General features: G+C 43.2%; 1 long non-coding RNA gene across 3 annotated transcripts in view; it reads left to right on the top strand.

Annotated features, from left to right (window-relative positions):
- The window catches only part of LOC149525319 (uncharacterized), a 176,431-nt gene that overhangs the window by 29,869 nt on the left and 129,392 nt on the right, over window positions 1–17,170 (top strand). For all 3 annotated transcript variants that reach the window (XR_016348840.1, XR_016348839.1, XR_016348841.1), the window contains exons 2-3: window positions 13,836–13,912; window positions 16,088–16,216. This is a non-coding gene — a long non-coding RNA (uncharacterized LOC149525319). The remainder of the gene's footprint in view (window positions 1–13,835; window positions 13,913–16,087; window positions 16,217–17,170) is intronic.

Genomic DNA, 17,170 nt, shown 5'->3' with positions numbered 1-17,170 from the left:
AGAGTCCTGGGCCCTTTTGAATCACCAGGCTCTGGGGTAATTGCCTCCCCTCCCCATCAGCAGGGCCCAAGGGTGTCATAATCGTGAGATGGTCCTATACTGCTCCAGAGTTATCTGAGCCAAGATACTTCACTGGGACATCAATTCATGGCAGTATCCAATTCTGTCTTGGTGAAATAAATTCCATAGTCTAATGGTTTTCATTTGCAAACACCTAAAATTTTTCAAATAGAGGTTCAGCTCCCTTTCGAAATCTACAGTTTTGAATTCTTTTCAGTCTTTTTTCAGTTTAAGTCTTTCATGGACCTCTTGAAAATAGTCCACGGAACCCTGGAGGTCCACAGACCACAGCCTGGAACCCTCTGCTATAGTCAATCCTGTAACCATCAGATCCATCCAGGATCCTAAATATATACCAGTCCTAGAAAGGTAAAAATGAGCTCATTTAATTAAACTTTCTTCTGAGTGGTGTTTAGTATACTTCAAAGGAGGAATGCTGATAACAAATGAACATAAAAAGGTTACATAATTTTCAAAACATTCACAGATAATGTTATGGCATTGAAAGATTCTGTCCTTCACTACTCCTTCTCTCCTTTTGAAACACTGAGAGTAGCCTTTGATTTGCTCAGCTTTGGTTGGCTCATTGCATATCTTTGCTATTTTTAAATAGTTATTTTGTGTTTCATTTCCTGGAGGCCTTTGTAGTAATGGTATTTCTCACCCCTCCTCCTTCCCTGGCAGCCAGGATGCTAGTTCACCTTGAGGCCAATACATCCAGATGAGACCTGTTCTCAACTTCCCCCTCCATTCTCACAGAAAACTAAGCATTTAACTCCATCTAAGTTGTTACATTGTAGTGATAGGTAGTCAGTAGAGTTCACAGATCCTTAGAATCTGACGGAGGCCACGACGTGACTGTTCATACTATGGAGCAGAGACAACTTGATATTTAAATTGTCTCTAAACAAAAATTTGCTGTCAAAAGTCAATATGCAAAATGGGCTCGTCTACACTGGCCCCTTTTCCGGAAGGGGCATGTAAATTTCAGCAGTCGTCGTAGGGAAATCCGCGGGGGATTTAAATATCCCCCGCGGCATTTAAATAAAAATGTCCGCCGCTTTTTTCCGGCTTTTAAAAAACCGGAAAAGAGCGTCTAGACTGGCCCCGATCCTCCGGAAAAAGCGCCCTTTGAAGTAGGAATAAGAGCCTCCGGAAAAGGGCGCTTTTTCCGGAGGATCGGGGCCAGTCTAGACGCTCTTTTCCGGCTTTTTTAAAAGCCGGAAAAAAGCGGCGGACATTTTTATTTAAATGCCGCGGGGGATATTTAAATCCCCCGCGGATTTCCCTACGATGACTGCTGAAATTTACATGCCCCTTCCGGAAAAGGGGCCAGTGTAGACGTAGCCAATGGGTCTATTCCCACAACCCAAACAGATGTGATTGTGGTGGAACACAAACCATGGATCATCTGCTGCCTCTTGGAGGAACCAAGCATGAGCTCAGCAGGGCTACAGAGTCGGCCATGTTATGCGCCCCATGCTAGAGAATCCTATGATGGGGGTGAAAGGACACAAGTAGAAGATAAACTCCCATGAAGCGCCATCCTTGATGGACATAACTGTGGTGTAGAATCTGTGAGGCCATACTAACAGTTTGCTATCATGTAACTCTAACTGCTGCTCTGTGAATTGGCTGACTATGGAGATCTTAGTGCCAAGGGATGTCTTCCCATTGACCACAGCACAATACAGACTGCAATTCCTAACATCTAGGAACTAAAGGGGAGTAAGAAAATCAAGTCTGTTCTTCAGGCTATGCCGTGCATCATAGTATTTGTTTCTGCTATCAGGTCACTAGAGAGGCTGTCTCCATGCTTTTTTCCATACCACCCTCTCCCCATGGGCTATTTTCTCCCTCCCACTTTGCCAAGCCATTATCCTTCCTTCTTTCACAGTCATATTGAAGAGTGTACTGCTTCTGGCATTTCCACAAGAAAATAATCAAATCCTCCTAGACCGAGTCTTCTAGACTCCTCAGGATGGTGTTTTCTCCACCCCTGCTGCCTATTAGGGTATGTCTATACTTGCCGTTCAGAGCGCAAAATGTCCATTTTTTTGGGCAAAAACCATAGGACTGTCTGCACTTGCCAATGACTTTTTGCAGTGAAACTCACAAGTTTCACCACAAACAGAAAACTACTGCCATGAGAGGCAATCAAGTTCTTACCAGGGATGGTTTTGCACTGATGTGCAAGTGAAGACACAGCTTTTAGCGTCTGGACAATATCCCAAAGTGTCTAGTGACTACTCTGGTCAGCAGCTCTGCTGCTCTTGTGCCAGGTAAAAAGATGTCTGCCCATCTCACTATAAAGCCCTGGGAACTCTGAAACTCCCATTCCTGTTTTCTTGGCAAGTGCTCACTTATCTGGCCAGGTGACAATGCCTGAACCATCCCCTGCTTGAAGCAATGTTGAGCTACTGGAGCCGAGCAGTGTTTGGGACAAGGGGATTGTGCAGGGACCCAGGATGCCTCACAATTACTCCCTCCCAACTTATCCTCAAAATAGAAGTGTTACGCTGTATTCAGGGCACTGCTTTCGTCAGTGATGGAAGTACTGCAAATGTGAACCTGCATCGTTCTGATGCCAATGGAAGTAAGAACACGAACCAGCAGTGAAACTGGCAGCACAAAAACTCTGCAAGAGTAGGCATAGTCTTAGATCACAAATGTTTTGTGGCAGGGTTTGTCCTAGTTTTGTGTCTTGAGTATAATCTGGCTCAGCATCATCACATCACACACTTCAGCTGGGCTTTATGTAGTTTTCAAATGATAAAACCCTTAAATATCTCAAATAAGTGAAACCCCACAAAGGTTTGACCTTGATACCCTGAATATATAACCCAGATGCTTTATCTCCACGTGCTGTAAACATTACAGCTAATTGCATTTGTGACAATCTAAGGCTATTGGTTTTGTCCCCTGGAGAGTCTGCATTGCTCTCCATGGTGGCAAACAAGCCTTTTGGGAATTGCAAGTTAAAATAATGGAGCTCAAAATGTGTTCTCTAGTGCAGGAATACAGATTTTCATGCAAATCAGATTTCATTTTCTTCCTGTTCTTTTTTTCTTTGATAAAACAAGACTTTCCCTACACTTTAGCCAGACATTTCTCTCTAATTAGAGCACCTGCTAAAATAATCTTTTTGTATGTGATGTTACAGTAATCAGTTGTGCACGAAAACATAAAGCCAGTACTCCATGCCACAGCACTACAGCAAGGAGAGGTGTGTGCAGAATGGGAGAATTGTCTAATAGTTAGGGCACACTCTAGGCTAGGGCATTTGGTCTGCCATAGGCTTCCTGTGTAATCTGGGGCCCATCACTTAATCTCTCTGCACCTCAGATTCCTATGTATAAATGAAGCAAAATGCAGGACAATGTAGCACTTTAAAGTGCTACATTGTCCTGCATTTTGCTTCAACTACCCCAGACTAACACGGCTACATTTCTATCACTATGTATAAATGGGGATGGCAATGTTTTTACTTCAAAGGGGTGTTGTGAAGATAAAATATCTTTTAAAGAGTGTAAAGTGGTTAAATACAACGATAAGAGGGAAAGGGAGACTGCCATGCGGGTCTCTAAGATTGACAGGTATGCACTAGGCAGATGGGCTGCATACTGACTCCTCAGCATAGTTCCACACAGAAACACTGTGGAACTGGGGAGGGTTGAAATTCACACACACGGAATTAAGTTCCAAGGGTCAAGGCACTACTGCCTTTTGCCTGTAGAGTTCAGGTCCTGTGCACTACTGAGAAAAATGGCAGTGTTCATTTTCTCACAAGGATTTAAGTCATACTTGACTGTCACTTTGGTATTGTATTCAAATCAGTTATTTGAAGCACTGAGGTTATGCTTTAAACTGAGCAATCCAGTAATGCTGGTGTTTTACAATCCTGTATTTTGGAACAACTCTCTGTACAACTCCATCTAAACAGATGAAGCTGTTTTGAAGTTCAACAATGAGAGTGAAGAATGATCTAAAACAATGTTTCTCAACCTTTTTTTTTTTAGATCATTTTTCACTCTCATACCATTGCAGTACATTTGTTTAAACAACTTAATTGTAGTCAGGCGGGCAATGAAATTTTTGGGTGTAAAAAAAACAAAAATAATAAAGTGCTGTAAAATTTAAAACAAAAATTCAGTTTTCTTCAAATTTCAGTTGTATTGACATACTCCCTCCCAGATATCTCTTGAGTACCCCTAAGGGTACTCGTATCACTGGTTGAGAAACACTGATCTAAAATAGTAAGCTGATAGTGTGACAGCTTTGAGGTAAGGGATGATCCAGTGACTAAAGTGCAGGATTGAGAACCAAAGGCAAAGTGCTCCTGGGTGCAGTAATTCTACTTACACAGAACTGTAGTAGAAGTTCACCAAGTTTTCCTTTTCCTTCACATTTGTACCTAAGAAAGTTGAGTTTTATAGGAGAATTGACTGACAAATCCTGCACTTTCATAGTGCAAATCGTACCATAAATATTGAACACACACAAAGGTTTGTGCTTTGTACCTCCAATCTGCTAAGGTAAAGGCCTAGCACTCTGGGAGCTCACCCGCTAATGGATCAAGCTTTTACAGACAGAAGGGATATGCTGTGGTCAGAGTAGTAAATCTGTCATGACAGACGTTAGTTCTATATTTATGAATGACCTGATTGGCATGCATGAAGCTCATTCTGCCGACAATAATGGAAACATGGTGTGAGGCAGAGAGAGGGAAATATAGCCAAGGTTAAAGTGAAAAGTTTATTTTGATAAATGTTATGTCAGTATAAAATATTTTCCCCACCTGAATTTCCTGACTTAAAAAAAAAAAATCCTGTGTTTGAATAGGTATGACATGCATTCAGTTTCCTCTTGTTCTCTCTCTCTCACCTCCCTAGTGAGTGCCAGACATCTGTCAAAACTATGGTAATGGCTTTCTCCTGATCTGAAAGAACATTGGGATAGTTGTCAGACTTCCCCCAGCTGCAACTTTCCTGTAGTTGTACAATACCTGTCCTTAAACAGTCTCAAAGGGGTAGCCATGTTAGTCTGTAACAACCCCTCTTCTCCTAAAAAACAATGAATGGTCCTGTAGCACCTTAGAGACTAACAAAAAATAGAGGTAGCTTTCGTGAGCACAAGCCACTTCTAGAGCTAGGTTCCATGTTGTAAAAGAATCATGCTATCTTCGGTTACATCGATAGCATGAACTAAGAGTGTGATTTCTTTGCTTGCATACGCGTGCTTGTGCTAGCTCTCATTGAGCTAGTGCGAGTATAAGCAGCAGTGGGTTGCTGCAGTAGCAGCAGGGGAGGCACAGCTTAGCTGTGCTCAGTATGTAGCCACGCTTGTTTCAGATGCCTTTGTGTATGTAGTGTGGCTAAGGGTGGATGAGGAGTCTGTGCAAAGAGAAATAATAGTTTGGAAGGGAGGATGCTCAAAACTTAAGACTCACTAGCAGCATAGCTAAGTAATGCCATCAATGGAGGATCCCTGCTGCAGTCCTCACTGAGGTACTAACACAAAATACATAATAATTGGTCAGACTCTGGAATGGTCTCCTATGGGAAGTAGTGTAAAGCTCAATCACTGAAATACTCTACAACTGGACTGGACAAAACTCTGGAAAATATGATGTAGATGAACTAGTAGTTCTTTTCCAGCTTTAGTTCCCATGATATTCAGCCAGAATGGATAAGCATATTAGCTGGATGTTTTTGCTGAAATGATCAGCAGTGAAATAACTAAAAATCTGGGCAACTGAATTGTAACTATGCTTCAGAATTTATGCCTCAGTGAAATCAAGTGAGGGCAGTTCAGAGGGCTAGAGCTATTGTTTCTCATTTTAATTCTGACCCAGGAAAGCAGCCTAGCAGGTACATTATATTTGAAAGATGAAACTCTTCTAAGTTTACATCCTCAGAAAGACAATGGAAACTTGTTTTCTGGCCATTAAGCTCCAATGTTCACTGTCAAAATTCACAGTTAAATATGAATGAAAATGGTCATTTCAAGAACCATCTGCTAACAAGATAAGGACTTGCTCCTGCAACTAATTAATTACTTTGTTAATTTTTTGTGTGGAGCAGTTTCTGTCCAGGAGCCCTCATTGTGGACAGGACACCATTGTGCTGGGTGATGTGCAAACCCAAGACAAAAAAGATGGTTTCTTCCCCAAGGATTTACATTCTAAGTAATCAACTTAAATCTACCTGAAAACTGCTACTGCTCTATGCCCATTAGCTAATGTTGTGAATATTTTCCCCTGTGCATTTCATTTTGTGGTAGGTATTGAACACCTGCTTGTATGCAGAGCCTTGTATTACTGACAATTATATCATAGTGGGTAGAACAGGTCAAATTAAAGGTGAATTTGTTAAGAGTTTTGGTATTTTTATTGAACAACTAATTTGCTAACACATTTTTCATCATTCAGTTATCTCCATAGATCAATGAGTAGAAGAGAGCACATAATTGGCTTGATAAATTTTTCTGGCCAAGTACTGAATCCGTATTTGTGCATCGCTTTTTCCCCTTACATAGCAAATTTACGAATAGTACTTCCTAATATACTGATATTGTTCCATAAAGAAATTATATAGATAAAAAGTTATCCAATTCATGTATCTTTTACACATTCTCACATGTTAGTGATTTGAGTATGTGGCTGTACTTTTCATTCTCAAAGTATGTTACAAACATTAACTGAAGATTTATAACTGTGAGGAAAGTGAGCAGTGTTGCCCCTTCTCCGACACCAGTGTTGTCTCTCTGCCTAGTGATAGCAGAATTCTTGGGCATTGCTGGATGATTTCTGTTGAAGGAGAAATCAGTGACATGGGCTTTGACGTGTTTCAAGTATAACCTGCTCTCTTTATGTATATGCACCATTCCTGAAACATGATGGTCAAATAGCATATTTTTTTAGACAATCCCTTATTTAGGAAATCTCTGTCCAGTACCCTGTTCCCAGGGAGATATTCTGTCTCAAGAAACTACTCTAATCAGAGACCTAGGCATAGAGCAAATTCTTCTACTGTTCACTCATCTACCCCACCACCTAAAACCTGTCCAAATCCAAACATCTCCCCCTTAATAAGACTGACAGCCTATTGATTGTGAACTCCTGGAGGCTGAAGACTTTAATCTGTTCATTGCTATCAGTGGGCATCATGCCAGGAATCTTGACTCTCTTGTGCTACTAAATTAACGTACCAAATGTGAGCGAGTGAAAGAGCATGCCAACATTGTGTTGTGAGTACCTAACAAAAGATACTATGAGATGCCCATCGGCCCACAGACTAGCAAATATGAGAGCAAACTGGAGGACAATTCTATTTTGTGGCATCTTTCGAGGTTTCAAAATTGTTGTTTTCCCCCACACTAGAAGGAAGACAAAACCTTTCTTTCAGTTGTTTCCCCCAAAACAGAATCATATCATAGTGACTGTTTTGGGATAAAATTGGTGTGTGTTGGCAGGTGGTTAGGGTATTGAACTGGGGTGGGGGACACCCAAGTTTAAGTGTCTGCTCTGCCTGATTCAGAGTAGAGTGTTCCTATTCTTTTTGATCCTAGCAGGGTAGACCAGGCAGCATGCACATACACCTCATCACCTGCTGGCACTCAGCATCATAATCTGATTGCTTTTCAGTACTGGGTAATGAACTCACTCTCATGTTGCCAAGAAATCCCGTCATAGGCCAGATATATCCACATAAACTTTGCACATATTCCCATGTCAGACCCTCCATCTTATTATTTCCTGGCACTCCTTTTTGTTTTCACAGGTGTTTATGTGCATCTGGGGGTATTGTTCTATTAGAGGACAATTAATATAACAACATTCCTTTTTCATGAACTTTCCGTTTATGCCTTACAATGGAAAGTTCGGCTATTTTAACAGGAGAAACTGGCTACATTTTGAATGTAAAGTGACCTGTGTCCCCAGACGTGCTGATGAAAATTTTAAATACACAAAAAAGTCTCCGACTCTCATAATTAGTTACCTTGATTATAGCAGGACAAATATATCAAGTGTGTGTGCATGTTGGAGCTGATCATAAAATGGTAAATATTTTACATGAACATAGAAAGTAACAAAATGCTTTCATTTTATCCTAGAACTTGCTTTTTTAATTAAAAAAGCCAATTATTTTCATTTCTTGGTTTTCATTCAAAAAGGCCATTTTTCTTTGCAAAATATTTTAGAACCTATAATTTTTACTTGCGCTATATGTGTGTGTTTTGATAGATTTTAAAAGTGTATGTTTATCTGTGTTTGGACATCTAAAATGGCGTTTAGAGACTAGACAAATGACTTAAGGCCACTTTAATGTACAGAAGATAGATGGATGATAATCTTAGGAATTTGTTTTCTTGTGCTTTAATTCCAGAACCTAGCTGCATACTTGGTGCTAAATTGAGCACCCATGTGACTATCTTGCCTTTTAGCTATCTGATAATTTTTTTCTTCTCATCCTTGCACCCATGGGACTTTCAAAGAACTCCTATGCAGGCCACATATTATACAATTAATTGCAACCTTCACTCTGATATCACTGGGAAGCCTCTTTTTAACATAAGTAGTACTTTTACAAATCTCCTTTATTATTGGATAAAAAATAAAGCTTTAATCAGAAACAGTGTCAAAGGCAGACAGACATTGTTATACCTTTTGATGTTTGCAATGTTGTAGCCATGTTGGCCCCAGACCTGAAGAAGACTTCGGCATAGCTCAAAAGCTGGTCCAGAAAGGATATTATCTCACCCATTTTTGTGTCTCTGTAATATCTTTGACACTGTCAACCTGTGTTTCAAATCTGTGACCCATTTGGGCTCACTAGTAAGTGTAGCTTTTGCTGACTGCAATGGTTAGAGTAACTTGGGTTGCAGAAATAGCTTCAGGAAGTGTGGGTGTATTTTTTTTTAAACATCAGTCATATTGTTCCTGCTAATTACACTGGCCATATTAATGGCACAGACTGTTCATTTTCAGGCTCTGTTGGAAAGATTACCCAGAGAGGCGTTATTCCTCTCAGTGTAGTGTCAGATGTCACCCTGTGGGATATTAAAACCAAGTTGAGATGGTGTTGAAAAATATTTTCTTTTACTGCACAGTAACGTGTGGAGCACTAGACAGCATTAAATAGAAATCCCATTGCTGAAGAAATGTTAATGCAAAAGCTGCCAAATGGGAGAGATTTTCCATAATTCGCTGTTAAATGTAAGACTTCAGGTTCACAGTACGTGCTGTCCTCTAATGAACAACTCTAATGAGAGCAGACAAATCAGTGTTTCAGAACTATACTAAAGACAAACTTTGAAAGGAATTTTTTTTGGTTTAATTTAGTTTTAATATACAAACACTAATTGGCTTTAAATAAAACAAGAGAGAATCCGGTAGATATATGATATTTTTGAGCAACAAACCCAGATCTCAAGCAGTCAGAGAAACAGGCTCCCCTTTTATAAGGTAATTATGATTTAGTATTTACTGTCTCCCTGTTGAGTCTGTGTATTGCCTTTAAAGTAGCTCTGGGATGAATGTCAAAAATGGGATTTACAGTCGAACCTTTTCAATATGTAAACTGCACAGTATGTATTATTTTTCTAAGTAATATTTCTTCCACATTTTGATGATGTTGGGTATTTTTTTCTGAAACAGCGCCTATATATTATTGCCTGTGAAAATGTTCCTGCATCTTTAGAAAATGATTATTTTGGAAGTACTTTTGAGGGGTTAGGTAGCCATAAATACTTCACCAAACCTCAAGGACTTCTGTCTTTCAACGCTCACTTCTTCCCATCATTTAGAAATCAGTTTCAATTGACTAAACTTGATCTACATAGAAGATGTTCAGCAATAGCTCTCATTTACTTCAGTGGAAACTTACTTGTTACCAAAATGCCGAATGATAGTAGCTTATATTACATGTATGCGCTCTTCTTTATCCCTATATAGCTTAAGAGAAAGGGTGGCTCATACTGCTGGTGAACTCTAAAGAGCTTGTTCTTTGTTTCAGAGAAATGTTACCCTCAGTGTAAGGCAGGGGTGGGCAAAAGCCTCTCAGCGTGCCGGATCTGGCCCATGAAGCGGTTCCAGGCCCTGCCCCCCAAAGGGCATGTGCAAAGTGTGGCACATGTGCCGTGGGAGAAGGAGCTCAGCCCCGCCACTCCTCCCCTCACGCAGCCGCCTGGAGGCTGGTGGTGCCGCTACCGTGGCCATGTGGTCCGGGGCCAGCCCCAGGCCGCGTGGCTATAGCAGAGGTGCCTCCAGTGCCGGCCCTGGGTCACAGCCCCTCCAGTCTCTGGGGTGGCGCCTCCGGGGCCAGCTCCAGGTTGCATAGCCATATCAGTAGTGCCTCCGCAGCCACGTGGTCTGGGGCCAGTCCTGGAGGCTGGCCCCAGGCTGTGTGGCCATGGCAGTGCTGCTTCTGGGCCCTGCCCTGGCTCGTGGCACCTCAGGTCTCTAGAGCAGCCTGGGGCTGTGTGGTCGTGGTGCCTCCGGGGCCAGCCCCAGGCTGTGTGGCCATGGCAGCGGCACCTCCAGGGTCAGCCCCAGGCCTCAGTGCCTCCAGCCTCTGGGGCAGCCTGGGGCTGTTGGGACCGACACCAGGCCATGTGGCTGTGGCAGCAGCGCCTCCGTCCTCCAGGGCAGCCTGTGGCCATGGTAGTGGCAGCTCTGGGGCCAGCCCCAGCCCCAGACCGATGTAGCAGCATCATCTCTGGACAGAGGGGCTGACCTGGGACCACGTGGCTGTGGCAGTGGCATATCTGGCTTCTGAGGACAGGACAGGGCCGCATGGTCATGGCAGCAACATCTCCAGCATCTAGGACTGGCCCGGGGATATGTGGTCACAGCAGTAGGTATCTCCCGGCCTCCAGGGCCGCCTGGGGCCGCATGGCCATGGCAGTGGCACCTCTGGTCCTAGGTTGTGTGGCTGTAGCAGTGGTGCCTCCAGGGCTGACCCACAGCTGCGTGACTGCGGCAGTGGTGCCTCTGGGGTTGCTTGGCTTGCAGTGCCTCTGAACATTGGGGCCATCCCTGGACTGCATGGCTCCTATAACAGCAGGGCCTCCCTCTGGGGCAGCTGGGACAGCATGTCTGCAGCTGTTGCTGGAAGGGGGCACAAAGCCAATTAAGGTTCCCTCTCATGGCACCCCCCCCCCCAATCCCTTCACTTCCCTTCCTCCCAAGATCTGGCATTCCCAGTTTGCTCTGACACCCTCACTACTTCTTGCACGCTCTCTCCTGGCCACAAACGACACCCTCCCTTGTTCCTGCTCCCTCCACCTGTCCAGGCACCCTACTCCCAGCCTGCTCCTGCACCCCAGCTCCCTCCCAGATCCTGCACCCCATCCCTATCTTACTTGCTGGCAGCCCTGTCTCATGCACTGTACCCCTCATTTTTGTCCCTACTCCAGAACCTAAGGAAATCCACTAACGCATGAACCCCAGAAAAGTAAATCTGATCTATAGGAAGCCTTAAACCTCAGTCCCCCCCGCTTTTTCACTCCTCACTTTGTGAGGCTGAGGCACCAGAGGGGTGAGGTGTCTCAATTGAGGCAACATCAGTGAGCATTGGGGAGGTTTGGAGGAGTTTTTTTGCTTCTCACTTATGTGGTACCCAACTGATTTTTTTGTGGATGAGTGACCCCTGGCCCCACACCTGCCATAAATAAAGAAAACACTGAAACCTTTTGTGTTGGACATAATATTTTACTTTATTTAAATGAAGTTTGATAAACTAACATGAGAAAGTTAAAACGCTTCATCTGTTTCATAACTAAACCATTCTGACTCGCTGAGGCTGGTTCAGAAACTAAGGTCACTGTACCCAGCAGGGTCGTTCTCAATCCCACCTCTTCCACCTGAGGCCCCATCCCTTCCACCCAAGACCACACCCCTTCTAGGTGGCTCACAGCCACTTCCAAAATTTGTGAAATGGCCCCCCTTCCAAAATTGTTGCCCACCCCTGGTGTAAGGGATCAAGCACTCATCTCTAGTATAAGGGGTCATGGCACCTCCTGCTGGTTTATCCAGGAATTAGCTCTTCCAGCCTTGTTGGCTGGGGTCTGATCCTCATTTACCTGTCTTCTGTTAATGTCTATACCACTCGTTAGGCCCTGTGTCCCTTCCATACCCCGGCACTCTTCCCTCAGGGAACTGCCCTTCAGCAGTTCCTCCACATTCTGGAGTTCTCTCCTCCCAGAGAACTCCAATTTCCTATATTACCTTGTCTCAGTGACCTATTGCCAGTCATCATCTAGCTCCTGCCTCAGAGGCAAACTGCAGTCTGAAATGGCCATTCTTCATTGGCAATGGGGTGTAAACCTGTTGTGCCTTCTCTTGCTCTGGCTGCCTTCCTGCAGCCCTAGTACCCCTCAGGCCTTGTAAGCAAGGCCTCAACCTTGGATTTTGCCCAGTTAGAGCTCCACAGAACTGCCTGCTCTTCCTCAGCACTGCCCTGCCTCAAGTAGCCTCTCTAGCTTCACAGGCAGCCAAGTCCTTCTGGCTCCACAGCTGGAGCAAGTGTGTGTGTATTCCCCCCAGGCCCACTGATGGGGGTGGGGCAATCACCAGGGCCTGGTGATTCTAAAGGGCCAAGGGCTCACAGTCATCATTGCTGCTATTGCAACAGCAGCATCAGACCTTTCAGAATAGCCACTGGCGCACCTGGTGCACCAGAGCCCCACACCATGATCTTGGGCTGGTGGGAGTGGGTTGTCTGGGGAGCACTAGAGGCTGGATGCCTAGCCCTGCCCCTTCTGCTCAAGGCCCCACCCCTTCTGGGAGTGTGGAGGCGCCCCACACACACGTTACCCAGGTGCCAGGCAATACTGTCAACTCCCCTGGTTCTTCCTCCTAGAAGCCCTTCTTATAGGGCTAGCCAGGCTCTGATTGGCTGTCTCTAGCCCTTTTCTGATTTGCCCACAGTCCCAACCCTCTTCCTGGGTTTTTAATCCTTATTTCCCCTGAGTGAGGTGAGCACTCTGCTACACTCAGATTAACAGGAGTCAGAACTGTCTTTTCACTTTTGCCATAGATTCCTTTCTTTGTACTCAGTCTTTGTTTCACCCTCCTCCTTTTGATTTTTTGTTTGTTTGTTGTGTTCCATCATAACTGCAATTAGAGTGCCACACCAGGTGTCCATTGCAATAGCATCTCCAGGTCTTCCGGGGGACTAGAGCAAAAAACTGGCTCGCAGAGCTTGACAGATCTAGACCGAATGGAATGTATTTTATGCAAAGCCATTTACTGTATGCAAAGCTGCCTGAAGGGGTTGCAATTAAGCTGTTGCTTCAGCACCTCAGAGTGGTGAAAGAGCCGTGAAGGACGTGATTACATCTCTTACGTGCTCTCCTGTTGCTGAGAAAATTAAGGTCAGGGGACTCCACCTTTTTCTATTCTTTCCATGGCCAGATATTTTAACTAACTGCTGGTAAAATCATCAGGAAGACAAAACAGATTATCGTTTTCATATTGTTAAGCCTCCAACCTATGTCGTAATCTTACAGGGGACTCTGTTTCCCCTTCAACCCACATGTACCATTGGGATTTAATACCCTGAATAAAACACATACAAATTGAATGTGGCTAACAGATTAACATTTATTGACAAAGCAAAAGATAAATTTACAACACCCTATACCAGTGAACAAGAGGGGAGAAATACTTTGGCTACTAAGTAATTTGGGGGCCAGAAGCCCAGGCCCTCAGATAGTAAGCTAGGTAAAAATTAAGTGTGATGGATTCTCACCATACCATCTCCCATTGGCAGGTATGAAGCACCTCTTTGGCAAGGCCAAACACAGACAGGCAGGTAAAGGGCTGGATCCTGGATTGATAACTTCTCAGGTAAATTGTTTTTCTTTTTCTCTTCCTTCCTTTGTAATCTTGACTGCAAGTCTGAGCAGGGATGGATAGCCAAGGGGCTGCTATCCCATGCATGTGAGTAAGATACACCTCCCATTAATGTGCAGCTGAGATGCACAACTTTAAGCACATAAGAACATAAGAACGGCCATACTGGGTCAGACCAAAGGTCCATCTAGCCCAGTATCCTGTCTACCGACAGTGGCCAGCACCAGGTGCCCCAGAGAGGGTGGACCGAAGACAATGATCAAGCGATTTGTCTCCTGCCATCCCTCTCCAGCCTCTGACAAACAGAGGCCAAGGACACCATTTTATCCCCTGGCTAATAGCCTTTTATGGACCTAACCTCCATGAAATTATCTAGCTTCTCTTTAAACTCTATTATAGTCCTAGCCTTCACAGCCTCCACAGCCTCCACAAGATTGTCAGGGAGCAGCTACCCCTGTGTGGGCAGGGATGGACAGGCTTCACTGTTGCTTCTAGATCAGACAGCCCTGAGTGACTGGGGAGGAGGCCTTAAATAGTCTTGTTTGCTGGTTAGTCTATTATGTGACTAACTTGTTCCTGCCACTGCATGAAAAAGGCGCCAAAACGTGAATAAAGAAGAAGAGCTGATATGGATTCAAACAGCTACCTGAGGCAATCCAAAATGGCAGCATGGCCTGTCTGGGGAATGAACAACTGAAAAACTTCCCCTGCAATGTAGGTGGATTTAAAGATTATAGGCTTCCCAGACAGGAGTATTCGGTATCACTGCTGCAAGGATGTGCAGGATAGTAGGGGAGGGACATCTGTTTCTTTGAAAAACTTTTCTGGGGTTTTGTGAAGTGTCAGACCCTATCTTGCCAAGCCCCTCATGAAGCTAAATGTGGTAGACAGTGTCCATGCAGGTAAACTGAGAGGGGTAGTTTCTCTCTCATTCCCTGACTTTTCTGGTGAATATCAGGTCAAAAATTTTGCTATATGCAATATGGAGGAGAGGGGTTTGACTTTGCCCTTGAATATAAATACCATCCAAATATGAATATTAGCTTCTTCTCCAGTCCATGGCAATCGTGGATGTTGTATATGAGACTGAGAGATGTAGCAGTGGGACATATGGGAAAAGGAGATAAGTGGAGAAAAAAAGATAGTCAAAACTAAGATTGTTGGGATGGGGTAGAACGAGGAGGGGTTTGAAGTCCCCTACTCCAGAAATAAAGAAGGAAAGGTTAGAAATAACATTGAAACAGAAAATTATATTGAAAAGACACTGGATTCTTTCTTGGGATTCTATAGAAGAATAAAATGGTCAGGACTAAAAGGTGGTATATAATGGAGTCCCAAGATAGTTGTGTGATGAAAAGGTCTGAGAGGGACTTGAATCAGAGGCAAAGAGTAGGTCATTCCTTATCCAGTAGGGCAATCTCGATACAACATCTTAAATGTGATACTTGACCAGTTATATGCTGACTAAACCAAAAGCAGGTAATCTTTAAACTCATATGCATAAAATAAGAGTTTAAATTGGAAGATGGCATATTTCATTATAATCAAGGCACATGACCTGGTGTGGAACCATCAATGCACAGAGGTCAGTGCCACCAAAAAGATCGGTACAGCCCTTTGTAATCAGTATCTCATGTTGCTCTCTAGTAAATATGCTTTTGCAATATGATATAAATATGCTCTATTCAAAGGTTGCTTGGAATCTTCTGCTAGGCAAAATGCCAACAATGACAAGTGTGCTGATTTCACTGTGTTACTTTTAAAGACCTTTCATAATGAAACTCCCAATACTATTTTTTTAAATGATTCTTGTAGACTATTTTTTAGATCCCTTTAGACTCTTGATTTTTTTTCTCCAGTCTGGAATAATTGGCTTTGTAACCTTCCTAAGTCTGGGTCTTTCCCTCTCTCTCTCTCTCATATGCCAACAACTGGGATACATAGATAATTTATAAAAACAGAGTAGACACTTTTTAATAATTAAGTAATAGATAATGGGAGGGTGGTTTTCTTTCCACTGATGTACAATGGCTTTGAAGTAGAACAGAACCCTGAAAGGGATAGATGCCCATGTATTGTATTTAGGAAAAAATAATTGAAGAAAGCTGCTAATCTCATAGCATATAATTAACTACATTAAGACACTGAATGGTTCTCTTTATTTTACAGTGAATATACTTCATTGCAGTCACATGTATGCAGCAGTTCTATGGCAAAGAGCCAGCTGATCGCCCCAGACTAAATCACATAGCATCAACATTGCCTCTTCTCTCCAAATTACAGGGCAAACAATAACAGGTAAAATTAGCTAAGGCACTAATTATACAGCACAAGTGTGTAAAGGATGTAGAATGATAAATGGCAAATGCAGAATATGTTCTACCATATCATGTAGTCTTTCTGGTTGCAGAGCTGAAAAACAAAGGGAGAATGGTATCTTGTTTGTTTACCATAGTCTACATCACAAATTAGAAATTCTTTCTAATTAAGATATTGTTAAATTTCCTTTTAACAAATTTTAACAATGTCAGTTAGAAGGTTAGAGTGATTATTGTTCATCTAACAAACAATTAGGGTGATTTGCACTGTGGTTCTCAGAAACCTAAGAGCATCCCAGAGCTTCTTGTCTTTTTACCCCCAGGCTTCTTGAGCTAAGGCAGGGCATCTGGGAATGCTAATGTAGTACGGTAGCCGCTCATTTAGCTTGAGTGTTGCTGGAAAATTATGTCTGCCTTCACAGCATATAACAGTTCAGAACAGCTGCAACTGTACAAGGATGATTGTGTCACAGACCGTGCTTGCTAAGGTCACTTTAGGTTGTATCTGCACTAGAGCTATTTTTAATTTTCCCTTCATTCCACTGCCTGTGGTCTGTCTCCATGAGTGGTAGTAACTATGGGAGTGCTTGTGAAAACAGGGCATTACCATTTTTGCCTTTTGCTTGTGAGTGAAGCAAATCTGGAATCCTCACAAAACGGGCCCACACTTTTCTTTGCAAGGCTAGCACCATGGCTGTAATATTTCCTTGCAAATAAAAGAAAGCGGCTAAACCATAGTAGAAAGTTAATGCCCAGTCTTTGGAGGGGGGTTACTTTATGAATCAGTTTGCTGGTTTCCGACAGCAAGAACTTGATTAAATCTTCACAATGAGAGGCCTGCAGAGATCAAACAAGAACAGGATTAAAGCTATTTTTAAAACAAAGGGGCCCGTTCTACTGCCAGTTAAGCTAATGGCATTTCTGCCATTGTCTG

Source organism: Pelodiscus sinensis, chromosome 2, assembly GCF_052426305.1.
Source record: "Pelodiscus sinensis isolate ZL-2025 chromosome 2, ASM5242630v1, whole genome shotgun sequence".
NCBI classification, from domain to species: Eukaryota; Metazoa; Chordata; order Testudines; family Trionychidae; genus Pelodiscus; species Pelodiscus sinensis.
Note: the sequence above shows the minus strand (reverse complement) of the source record. Positions and strands in the feature narration are given on the sequence as shown.